Here is a 12,230-nt window from a genome sequence, read left to right on the forward strand (position 1 = left end):
AGCGTGTTTGTGTCTGATATATATACATATACATTATGTTCTTTAAGATATATACGTACACATATATAAATAAACAAATTATATATGTTATACATAAATAAAATAAAGATCAGTAGTGTACTATTACACTTAAAGAATTAAAATATTTCATCATGAATATTACTCATAATTAAAATTATATGGGAATAATAAATTTTTTACATTCTGTTGGATGCCCAAATTATAAAAAAATGGTTCATAGGTTGTTTCATTGTAATTCACAGCCACATTAGTATTTTCATGTATACAGTAGGAACATTCAAAGTTGTCTGGCATATGATACTTCTGCATTTGTTAGAAATCATAATGTAGCACTGGACTCCTGAACGCCACCAGTGAGACAGCTTTAAAACTCAGTCCTCACAATACGAATGGAAAGAGCCTCACATTTACGGATTTCTAGAGAGTAAAATCATTCACCAGTTTTTGGTAATTGTTTTAATCTGTGTCCTTTGGGAAGAGAGACTAGGAAGGCATCTTTTAATAACCCACAGGTAGTTATCATGTTTATAATTAAGTGCATGAAAATAGTTCAGAGCTATTCACTGAATTTCACAACATTTTGTTTGGTCATTATATACATTTTTAAATTTATATATTTATTTTATTTTTGGCTGCGTTGGGTCTTCATTGCTGCGCATGGGCTTTCTCTAGTTGTGGTGAGCAAGGGCTGCTGTTTGTTGCAGTGCGCGGGCTTCTCATTGCAGTGGCTTCTCTTGTTGCGGAGCACAGGCTCTAGGAGCACGGGCTTCAGTAGTTGTGGCACGTGGGCTCAGTAGTTGTGGCTCACGGGCTCTAGAGCGCAGGCTCAGTAGTTGTGGCACCTGGGCTTAGTTGCTCCACAGCATATGGGACCTTCCCGGCCCAGGGCTCGAACCCATGTCCCCTGCATTGGCGGGCAGATTCTTAACCACTGCACCACCAGGGAAGTCCCTTGGTCATTATATTTTATATGCACTAGACTGCATGTGAATAGTTGATATTAGCAGCTAAAGTAAAAATTTATATATAAAAAATGACACACTCAAATTGCATGTAAGTATAGAGAATTTAGAACAAAAATGGGGCATCAAGACATTCACAGCCTTCTGAAATCAGCCGTTCTGCCTGGGTTTGCTCTGCTGGACACAGTGGGCATATCTAGAAATCACAGACAATTTTATGCTATGTTAGGCCATATTAGTCTACAATATTCAATTTTTTCTGATGAAGTAAATGAGTGAACATTTGAAAAAGGATGGATGCATTCAAGGTATGTTTTAATATCCTTTCATTTCCACAAAATAAAAATACATTTTATGTACCCTATATTTATGAAGAATTTTTCAATATTTAAGTCTTCATTTTCAAATTTCAAGTAATTCACATAATTAATTGCATACCAAAACTATATTTGTCCCTGGTTAAAAAATACTTGATTATTTTAGCTACTAAATACTAAAGTTTGGTTAGTATCTACCAAACGTTTTAAATCTAAAACGTGGCTTGCATCTTAGAAAATGTTGACAAGTGTTAATACTATTGATTTTCAAGTTTTAAATGGTGTGTTACATTTCAGTGTACACTTTTCCTTTCACAGAACTGTGCAGTGTTAATTATTTTGGAAAAATGTCTCTGCACATGTGCTTATCCAGTTAGACCCTTTATGACCGTTCCCTTAATTCTTATCACAAAAATTGGACAAAGAAATTCTGCTATGCAGTTGATAAGCTGGTGATCGTATAACAGTTTTATAAAGTTGGATGATGAATTGGTCAGGAGCAGTACGACTGTGCAGGTGTGTCAAGGTCATTGATTTGACCTCGCTCTTGGTTGGGTTCGGTCTCTTCGGAGCAACAGCAGATGCCCACCTCCCACCCCCATCTCCCACCCCTGTGCAGTGATGTATCACCTGACTTTCTTGGCCACAAATATCCAGTCACAAATTAGCCTCTTTACCTTACTTGCCAAAGAGGAGATATTGTTCTATAGTATGTGAAGAGCTGCAGGACAACAGCCTCTGAATTAGAATTTAAAATATGTTTTCTTCCTCTATATGGCAAGGCATGTGAATACACCCATTTTCCCTTGAAACGGCCATGTAAGTCAACAGAAAGCAAGAAATACATTTATACTTTTGTTCCATTTGCCTGGTTCTCTACAGTTTGAGCTGTAATAGAATTATTCTAAGATCAGCTTTTGATATAATATTGTTTTAAATTTTAGTAATTCATAGTTAACAGCACTAATAATAGAACCGGTTAGAACCATGTACCAGTTTACTGCTAGAGGGATCATCCCCAGGGTTTAGTGATCACTAATCCCTCTTTCATGTTATCCTTCTTGTTAAGTAACATCAAAGAGATAGAGAAGAAATTCTGGGAAACAAAGAATGTGGGACCTCGGGAGGGTGAGAAAAACCCTCAGTTCCAAAAAAGTTCCGGAAGATGAGAGGTGGCTTTCTGAAGATGAAATGTAAACCCAGAGGGAATTTTTTTCCCCAGAGCGCAAGCCCAGGGCGCTCAGGTGAGAACCTGGGGCGCAGGTGGGCACAGGTGGGCGAGGTGTCACACGTGCTTTGCTCACTCATTGTCAGAGTCAGAGCCAAAGTCACTTTGTTCTGAGTTAAACTGCTTTTTCTGTGCTGTGAACATTTCGTATAAAATGCTTTTCATGTTTGAAATTTCCATTTTGTATCCGTCTCCCATCCTCCTGGATGTTCTCCAATGTGACGTGAGCAAGCTCTCGGGCGCCGACGCCAGTCTTTCCTGCCCTTGGCCTCTCCAAGTTGGCATCTGGCCATGAGGGAGGCTTGGCACTTCCCAGCCCCGAGCCCCGTGGGACTGACATTTAAGCAGTGACATCTGTTCCTATGGAGGGGAGGGTCAGGGTCAGAAAGCAGGAGACAACGGGGAGGGGCCTGAAGCCAGGGCTCCCTGGCTGCCTGGACACTGACCCTACCTCAGCTGAAGATCCCACATACCACCAACCCAGGGTCTCCTCATCCCCCAGTCGAGCTCCCTGTGGCTCCAGGATTTTCTTTCTTTCTTTTTTTTTTTTAAATTTATTTCTTTTTGGCTGCATTGGGTCTTTGTTGCTGCACGCGGACTTTCTCTAGTTGCGGGGAGCGGGGGCTACTCTTCGTTGTGATGCACGGGCTTCTCATTGTGGTGGCTTCTCTTGTTGTGGAGCACGGGTTCTAGGGCGCGCAGGCTTCAGTAGTTGTGGCACACGGACTCAGCAGTTGTGGCTTGCAGGCTCAGTAGTTGTGGCTCACGGGCTCTAGAGCGCAGGCTCAGTAGTTGTGGCACACGGGCTCAGTAGTTGTGGCTCACGGGCTTAGTTGCTCCGTGGCATGTGGGATCCTCCTGGACCAGGGCTTGAACCCGTGTCCCCCACATTGGCAGGCGGATTCTTAACCACTGCGCCACCAGGGAAGTCCCTCCAGGATTTTCTGACAGGTGTTTCCTCCCCTCCTGCTTCTCCCCAGTACCAGATTTAAGAGCGGACAGCACGACAATGGCAGCGGATGGGCTGCAGGTCCCCACCTCACTTCCTGCCCCTACTTTTCATTGAAGCGTGGGAGAAGGAGAAAAGCTGCCACTGAAATGCAGGAGCTGGTACCCTGAGCCTGACTTTCCTGGGGGCCTCTAGCATGTCTACGTAAAACAGTACGTCTATATGCATCTAATCATATCCACAACAGTTTACCGTCCAAACCTTGCTCTGTGTGCTCACGTTTTAAACGTTCTTAAGAAACGAGTCTGTGTTGAAGCCCCAGTGAGGGCTGACACTGAACGGGCAGGAGGAACCCCGGCTGCAGGGCCGACAGCTACCCAAGCCCGAGGCTGTAGGGCTACACGACAGCCAGCACCAGGGCGGGGGTCGGGGTGGCTGCTGGTCCCTTGAGAGGGTCAGAACCGCCTCCTCATCCACGGGACTGCGGTGGGCTATCAGGGGACCTCTGGCTGGGCAGGGGGCCCTGCTGCTGAGGCCTCCTTGGCCCCCCGGGGCAAGTGTCCTCCTGCCAAGGATGCTCTCGGGCTTGCCACTCAGCCTCCAGCTGTGCTGAGGCAGAGGCTGAAGGCCACGGGCAAGCCATAGGAGGCAGTGACTGTGGCACTGCCCGCCCTGCTTCTCCCTCGGGGAAGCAGCTCAGCACAGGGGTCACGAGATGGCTGCCCCTGCTGGCGCCCGCCACCAGCCCCAGCTGCACTCCGGGGAATGAGGAAGGGAGTGGAGTCCCTGCAGTCTGCTCGCACAGGCTTGGGGGGCTGGGAGGCAGGGGTCTCCGGTCCCTTTGCCTCTGCTGTCGCGGAGCAGGGCCTCCAGTGCGTGGTCTGGGCGTTCACAGCGACTCAGCTCGGGCTCAGGGTGGGCGTGGCCCCCAACCTGCAGTGGGTTAGAAGTCGGAAGACGAGCCCTCACAGTGAGACCTGCAGGCTGTGGTCGCCACACGTGAAGAACTGGAGGCCAGCACTAGCCCACGAAGCTGCCACCGCCAGTCCCTCTAGCACACACGCCGGGGGCCCGCGTGCAACGTCTTGCGGGCCCCACTGGAGCAGTGAGAGGCTGCGGACCCCACCCCGTGCCGTCTCTCCCACCCGGCCGGTCTGCGAGCCGGGCGCCGAGTCTGGAGAAGCTTCCCCTTCTTGCCCAGCCCCAGCGCAGTGCTGAGACCCTCAGGCTGCAGCTCCCGTGAAACGAGAGCAGAAGGGCCATTTAGACGTCTCAGAGCGAGGGTGGGGACTCAGCTTTGTGGCTTCACAGCTTGTTTACACCCCACTTCCACTGTTCAGACTGGTGCTGGAGAAAGACCACAGGGTCACAGGTAGGTATGGGAGCAAAGGGGGCAAAAGAGACCCCAGGCTGCCAGGATACAATCCTTTGTTCTCTTAGGGAGGAAGTAGGGCCCGGAGAGGGAGTGACTGGTTGAGGACCGCAGAGCAAAGACCACAGAAAAACATCTCTGAGGGGTGTGGCCACCGTGTCGGGCAGCTGTGCCGCGCTGACCCTGCCCTCATGTCAGTCTTGTGTGTTCCCTGCTTCAGCCAACCCCTCTCCAAGGGAGGCTGGTTCCTATCAGGGGCGAATGGGATTCATCAATCTCAATATGGAGGCTGGTGTGCTCGTTGCTACTGAGGTATCATTAGAGCTAGGCTGTTTTAATGGACAGAGCTAGGAAACAGACACACATAACCTCGTATATGTGACCATTATAAATCCCTGCTATAACTAATTCTAATCTAACCTCTTGCAACTGCTCTCCCCTTCCCTCCTCAGTGTCTGTATCTCCTTTCTCGAGTGGGGAAAACTGTGGGTCCCAATAATACTAATCACTGCTCAGTTATTTAATCATGTATTCAGTTACATAATACAAAAATAATTCTAGAATTCTACACCATACTACTGCAAAAAACAACCTACTAGTAGCTTTCGGAATTCTTTGCAGTTATTTCTGTCTTTGGCCTAAGCACATATAACAAAAGTATCGTATTGATATTTCAATCTACTTGGCCTGGTTCTTTTTATTTCTCCTGTGTGACTGTAGTGTTCATTTGAAACACAGCGAAGTCCATGCCCTCATCTTTGTATTCAATTTTAAATGTTTTAAGCCCAACCTTGTTTATTTTGTTTTATTATTGAATATATAAAAAGTTCCCAAATCACAGCTGTCCAAAATGTATACTCAGATGAGTTACTCTTCCTTTTATCTTTCCACTATTTCAAACCAGACCCATCACTGGCTGATAGAGCTCACCTCTCTGACACCCCTGTCCCCATCTTGTGAGCCCAAGGAATCTCATCACAGCCAGCCAGGTTTCTGTCACTGAGCTTACCGACCACCCACTTAAATTCCAGCCCGTGGGAATGCAGCACTTCTTTCCCAAGAACATAATTAAAAGTAAAATTAAAGCAGAAATAAATAAAAGCACTGATTTCAGTGTTCCTGGGAGGTCGCTGCTCCTGCCTTCTCTGTGCAGTGATCCCTTGGCATCCCGGTCCTCGGGGCTCTTCGGGGATAAACCTGGGTCTGGATGGGGGTGGCCTGGGGCAGAGCGGCTGCCAGATCAACAGCAGTACATGAGCGAGGCTGAACAACACTGAAAGCCTAGTGGGTTTAGGAAGGCAAGCAAAACTTTTAAATCTGGCTCACAGAGAATATTTTCTTTCCCTTTATCAACGCTCAGCTAGTGCCTTCTGGGTTCCATCCTCCGCAGGCGCGCTACGTAGAGACCGGTTTCAGCTTAGTAACTGACCGCTCACGTTTTCCATTGGCCAGGGCGCCCACGGCCCACTGGCGCAAGACGCCATTGGCTAAAATCCTTGTCCGTCTGTTGGCCAATTCCGCGCCTCTGTGTTGCCGGGAGACAGCATCCTGCCCAGCAACGGGAGGCGGACAATTGCCGTTGGCCTAGGTGCTGAGGTTGGCTGGGGCGGTTCCCGCTGCGGAGGCGGCTCCCCTGCCGCGCTTTGCTTCAGTCCCCGTCCCGGGTCCCAAGGGGTGGAGAGCTGGCGGCGCGGAGGGCGGAGGATCTGCAGGGTCCGCCGTGTGGGCGCCCCGGGGGCGGCTTCGGGCTGGCACCTGGGCCCCGCAGCGGGGGTCCGCCGTTGTCCCGGGCTCGGGGCGGCAGCCCTTCCCCGCGCTGACGCCGCACCGCGAGGGTCTGTGCAGCAGGGCTCGGGCTGGGGCGGGTGTCGGCCTGCATGGCCCCTCCCCCCGGCCCCAGCAGGGTCTGTTGCCCACTTCCTTAAAGATAGGAATCCTTCCGCCACTTCCCTGGCCCCTCGGAGTTTCCAGGGTCTTTTGTACTTCTAGCCACCTATGATGGAAATTCCTGTGTCAGGCCAAGTCCGTTCCTGGGTAGCTTCCTTCCTCTGCCTGATCTAACAGATGGGTCATTTGTCTTCTTGGCTTTGTTTTCCCTGTTATTTTGTGATTTTTGCCCCCTTTTCTTCCTCAGCTTGCAATTGACATGTAGGAACATATGCCACCAAATTAAAAATTTTCACTGATGTATACTGAAATTTTATTTATTATTATTCTCACCTACAAATTTTTTTAATATATTGTCTCTCAATTCATGGTATAGCAAATCGGCAGATTTTCATTTCTAGAGGGCATTTGACATAATTTGTACATTTTTTCTTACAGGAATTGATTTACTTACTTCTAAATTTTTCTCACCTATATTTCATCACCTATTGTCACTTAAAGAAAAGCTTTTGTGCTTCTTGTAGGATGGCTGGGCTTTTCTCAGAGACTGGGTAGGGCTGGGGTAGAGGAGGTTCGAGGTGGGAAGTGGCATGTGTACATTCCCAAAACGGCTTTTATAAAAAGAATAGTTAAGAATCACTAGTAGAAGTGGAATATACATCAGTAATTATTGAACTCAGTGAAATACCATTTACCTGTGGCTTCCCTTTAAGATTAAGGAGTCTGTGTTGCCATGGTATCTGGAATTTATCTGAATCCTGTTTGCCTGATTTTGTAGTCTCTGGATTCTCCCTCAATGTCTCTGGTCACTCAGAGTTTCTTGTTTTCCTTAACTCTTGGACATTCACAGGAATTTCTCTGGAATGGGGACACTTTCCTCTCTGTTACAGCAGTATTTTCCCAGGAGCTTCCTGATTCTATTTTCACAGGTAGGTCAATGTTTTCCTGATTTGGGTTACTTTTGTGATTTTATCTCATTTTCCACCTGAATTTATAATTAGATTTGGGATACAAATGACAAAGTATACACTTGTAAGTAAATATTATATTCATTAGAATACTAAACCACCCTGACAGTAAACAGGTAACAATCTTTTTAATGGTTCCATTAAAATTAAACAGAATCTCTTCAACTAAAACTTCCTAGCTATCCTCAAATAATGTTAAAAACCATCCCATCCAAATATGAATTGCCTTAAAATGTATGCTTTTTTTAAAAAAATATTTATTTACTTGGCTGCACTGAGTCTTCGTTGTGGCATGTGAGATCTTCGTTGCGGCATGTGGGATCTTTAGTTGCGGCATGCAGGATCTAGTTCCCTGACCAGGGATCCAACCCAGGCCCCCTGCATTGGGAAGCGTGTAATCTTAACCACTGGACCACCAGGGAAGTCCCAAAATGTATGTATGTATTATTATTTTATTTTATTTTATTTGCGGTACACGGGCCTCTCACTGTTGTGGCCTCTCCCGTTGTGGATCACAGGCTCCGGATGCGCAGGCTCAGCGGCCATGGCTCACGGGCCCAGCCGCTCCACGGCATGTGGGATCTTCCCAGACCGGGGCACGAACCCGTGTCCCCTGCATCGGCAGGTGGACTCTCAACCACTGCACCACCAGGGAAGCCCTGTATGTATTTTTTTTTTTTTTTTTGGCAGTATGTGGGCCTCTCCCGTCGCGGAGCACAGGCTCTGGACGCGCAGGCTCAGCGGCCATGGCTCACGGGCCCAGCCGCTCCGCAGCATGTGGGATCTTCCCAGACTGGGGCATGAACCCGTGTCCCCTGCATCGGCAGGCGGACTCTCAGCCACTGGGCCACCAGGGACGCCCTGTATGTATTATTAATAGTAAGATTTTGGTAAGTCAGTGGTGTTGGTGAATGTTAAAGCTTGGTGTATTTGGGAAATTGGCTTCTGAAAAATGTGTTTTCATTGAACTGATCAGAGATAACATATTGTGTTCACTAGTTATGATGGGAGTGGCCTTCTAGAGCAGACGACTGCACTAATACAATAAGCATCTCTGCAGAATAAGGAGGCGATTTTTAGATAATCTTTAAAACTGGAACTCTTCCTTGGAGCGAGGGTGCATTACTCATGGAGTGGGAGCTCTCCTGCCTCAGCTCTGAGCACTAGAGTAGGCATTTCCTACCTTGCTTACGGCCATGTCTGACCTCAAGTGCAGTTGACCATTCTTGAGGCCAACTCTTACCCTCCCCACTCTGGGGTCACACAGCCTCAGGACCATCCAGGAGTCTCTGCTGTCTTGGGTGCCCCCGAGGCCTCTGTTCCCACTGCCTGAGTTGCGGTTGCTGTGTGCACATGGCTTGGCCTCTCCCGTAAAGTCACAGGCTCTGTGGGGAACAACAGCATCTTGTCCACTGTCCTGCCTTCCTGGTAGCACAGCTTCCTGACGACCACTCATGCAGAGTGTCTTCTGTAAAAGCAGAGTATTTGGCTTGTTTTCTCAAATGAATAATTCCTTGGTGGGGATGATGCATAGAGGTAAACTCGACCATTGATTTTACCAGGTGGTGGGACCTACATACAACATCTGGTGTTGATGGTCTATGATTCTTTGTGAGATTATAGCCACGCTGAAACCACCCTATGGGTAAACATGGAGTTGGCTATGAACCCTGGTCTCAGTGACAAAGAGTAGACAAAGATAAATGTCTCCTTCCTCGAGGTGTCTCTGATTTCTTTCCGTCTTCCAGATTCTCTCTCATTAAACTTTTCCTCAGAAGGAAAAGTATTTTTTCTCAGTCAAGCCTCTCACTTTGTAAGTCTTATACATGAGTGAATTTTAATTTCACCCTGTATAGCCTTCAAAATAACTCTTAGTTTTCATTCTGCAGTTTTTTTTTTAATTTCTTAGACTGTCAGATATTAATCACCTGAGGCATGGTTTCCTCGGCCCAGTCTAATCTAATCTAGGTATCGGCATCCAGTTGTCCGATGTAGAAATGACCAGTTAGTGACAGGATGGCTCTGCCTTTGTGTGTGTTTGGCCCACATCTGCAAGAGCCACTGCTTCCTTTCAGACAGTGTGCGTTTCCCATCCATGCTGAATGCATTTAGATATTTTCCAATGGCCTTAAGCCAAGCAGTCTGCGAATTTACTAATGAAACACCAGATTCATTAGTATGTAAATTATGGGTTCATTTTTACGCCCAATTGTAAGTTGGCTTATAAATTCATAAGCTTAATTCTGTTTTAGAAAGCTATTTTTTTTTTGTCAAGAAAGTTAAAAGCTCTTACAGTTTGAGTCAGGTTTTTTTTCTACTGCTGTGTTGAACTTTAAGTGATACACAGATACTGAACTTAGGTTAACCCTACAATTTGTTGAATTTTACATATGTATATACCCATGAAAATATTAAAAAAAAATTTTATTGGGGTATAGTTGCTTTACAATGTTGTGTTAGCTTCTGCTGTACAACGAAGTGAATCAACTATATTTACACATATATCCCCTCCCTCTTGGGCCTGCCTCCCACCCCCCCACGCCACCCAGCTAGGTCACCAACTGAGCTCCCTGTGCTATACAGCAGGTTCCCACTAGCTATCTATTTACACATGGTAGTGTATATATGTCATTCCTCATCTCCCAATTTGTCCAACCCTCCCCTTCCCCCGTGTCCACACGTCCATTGTCTATGTCTACGTCCCTATTTCTTCCCTGGAAATAAGTTAATCTGTATCATTTTTCTAGATTCTACATATATGTGTTAATATACGATATTTGTTTTTCTCTTTCTGACTTACTTCACTCTGTATGACAGACTCTAGGTCCATCCACCATTGGGTCTCTACAAATGACCCAATTTTGTTCCTTTTCATGGCTGAGTAATACTCCATTGTATATATGTACCACATCTTCTTTATCCATTCATCTGTCGATGGACACTTAGGTTGCTTCCATGTCCTGGCTATTGTAAACAGAGCTGCAGTGAACATTGTGGTACATGACCCTTTTTGAATTATGGTTTTCTCTGGGTATATGCCCAGTAGTGGGATTGCTGGGTCATGTGGTAATTCTATTTTTAGTTTTTTAAGGAACCTCCATACTGTTCTCCATAGTGGCTGTATGAATTTACATTCCCACCAACAGTGCAAGAGGGTTCCCTTTTCTCCACACCCTCTCCAGCATTTATTGTTTGCTCTTCATTTTCTAGTTGCCTAAGGTGGTATCTTAATGATTTTGGATCTTTTTTCTTTTCTAATATATTCATTCAATACTATAAATTTCCTTCTAAGCACTGCTTTCACTGCATCTCATAAATTTGTTGTTGTTGTTAATTTTTATATCAGGTTCAGCAGCTGAGAAATAGCATACTTTTATATATATATATATATAATATATATATTTAATTGGGGTATAGTTGCTTTACAATGTTGTGTTAGTTTCTGCTGTACAGCAAAGCGAATCAGCTATATATATATATATATATATATATATCTCCTCTTTTAAGTTGTACTTTCACTTTCATTTAGTTTGAAATATTTAAAAATTTCTCTTGAGAGAGTTCTTCTTTGACCCATTTGTTATTTAGAAATTGTTTTGCTTGTTATTTAGAATTGTGTTGTTTAATCTCCAAGTGTTTGGAGATTTTCCAACTATCTGTTGGAAAATTTCTAGTTTAATTCCATTGTGGTCTGAGAACATATTTTGTATGATTTACTTTCTTTTAAATGTGTTCGACTGTTTTATTGCCCAGAATGTGGCATATCTTGGTGAATGTTCCAGATAAACTTGAGAAGAATGTGATTTCTGCCCTGATTGGATGATGTAGTCTGTAAATGTCTATTAAGTCCAGTTGATTGATGGTGCTGTTCAGTTCAACTATGCCCTTCCTGGATCTGCCCATTACTGATATGCAGTGTTGAAATCTCCAGATATAATACTGGATTAATCTATTTGTCCTTGCAGTTCTATCAGTTTTTCCCTCACAGATGTTGATGCTGTGTTGTTAGTGTATATACGTTAAGGATTGCTATATCTTCTTGGAGGTTTGAATCCTTTAGCACCATGTAATGCCTCTCGTTATCGCTGATAATTTGCCTTGCTCTGAAGTCTGCTTTGTCTGAAATTTATGTAACTACTCTCACTTCCTTTTGATTAGTGTTAGCATAGTATAACTTTCTCCATTCATTTACCATTAATATATCTGTGTCTTTATATTGAAAGGTTTCTTGTAGTTGACACAGAGTTAGGTCTTGGGTTTTTCTGGTTTTCTGTACTGCTTCATGGTTTTTTGTTTGTTTTGTTTTTAATTCACAAGGACAGTCTCTGTCTTTTAATTGATGTAGTTAGACCATTAACAAAGTGATTATTGATATAGTTAGGTAAATATCTACCATATTTGTAGAATGTTTGTTACTGTTACTGTTACATATTTGTTACTGTTTTCTATGCATCGCCCTTATTTTTTCCTTACTTATCATATTCTTTTCTGCCTTTTTAATTTTAATAGAGCATTTTATAAGATTC

This window comes from Grampus griseus, assembly GCF_964374135.1.
Source record: "Grampus griseus genome assembly, chromosome: 12".
Taxonomy (NCBI): domain Eukaryota; kingdom Metazoa; phylum Chordata; class Mammalia; order Artiodactyla; family Delphinidae; genus Grampus; species Grampus griseus.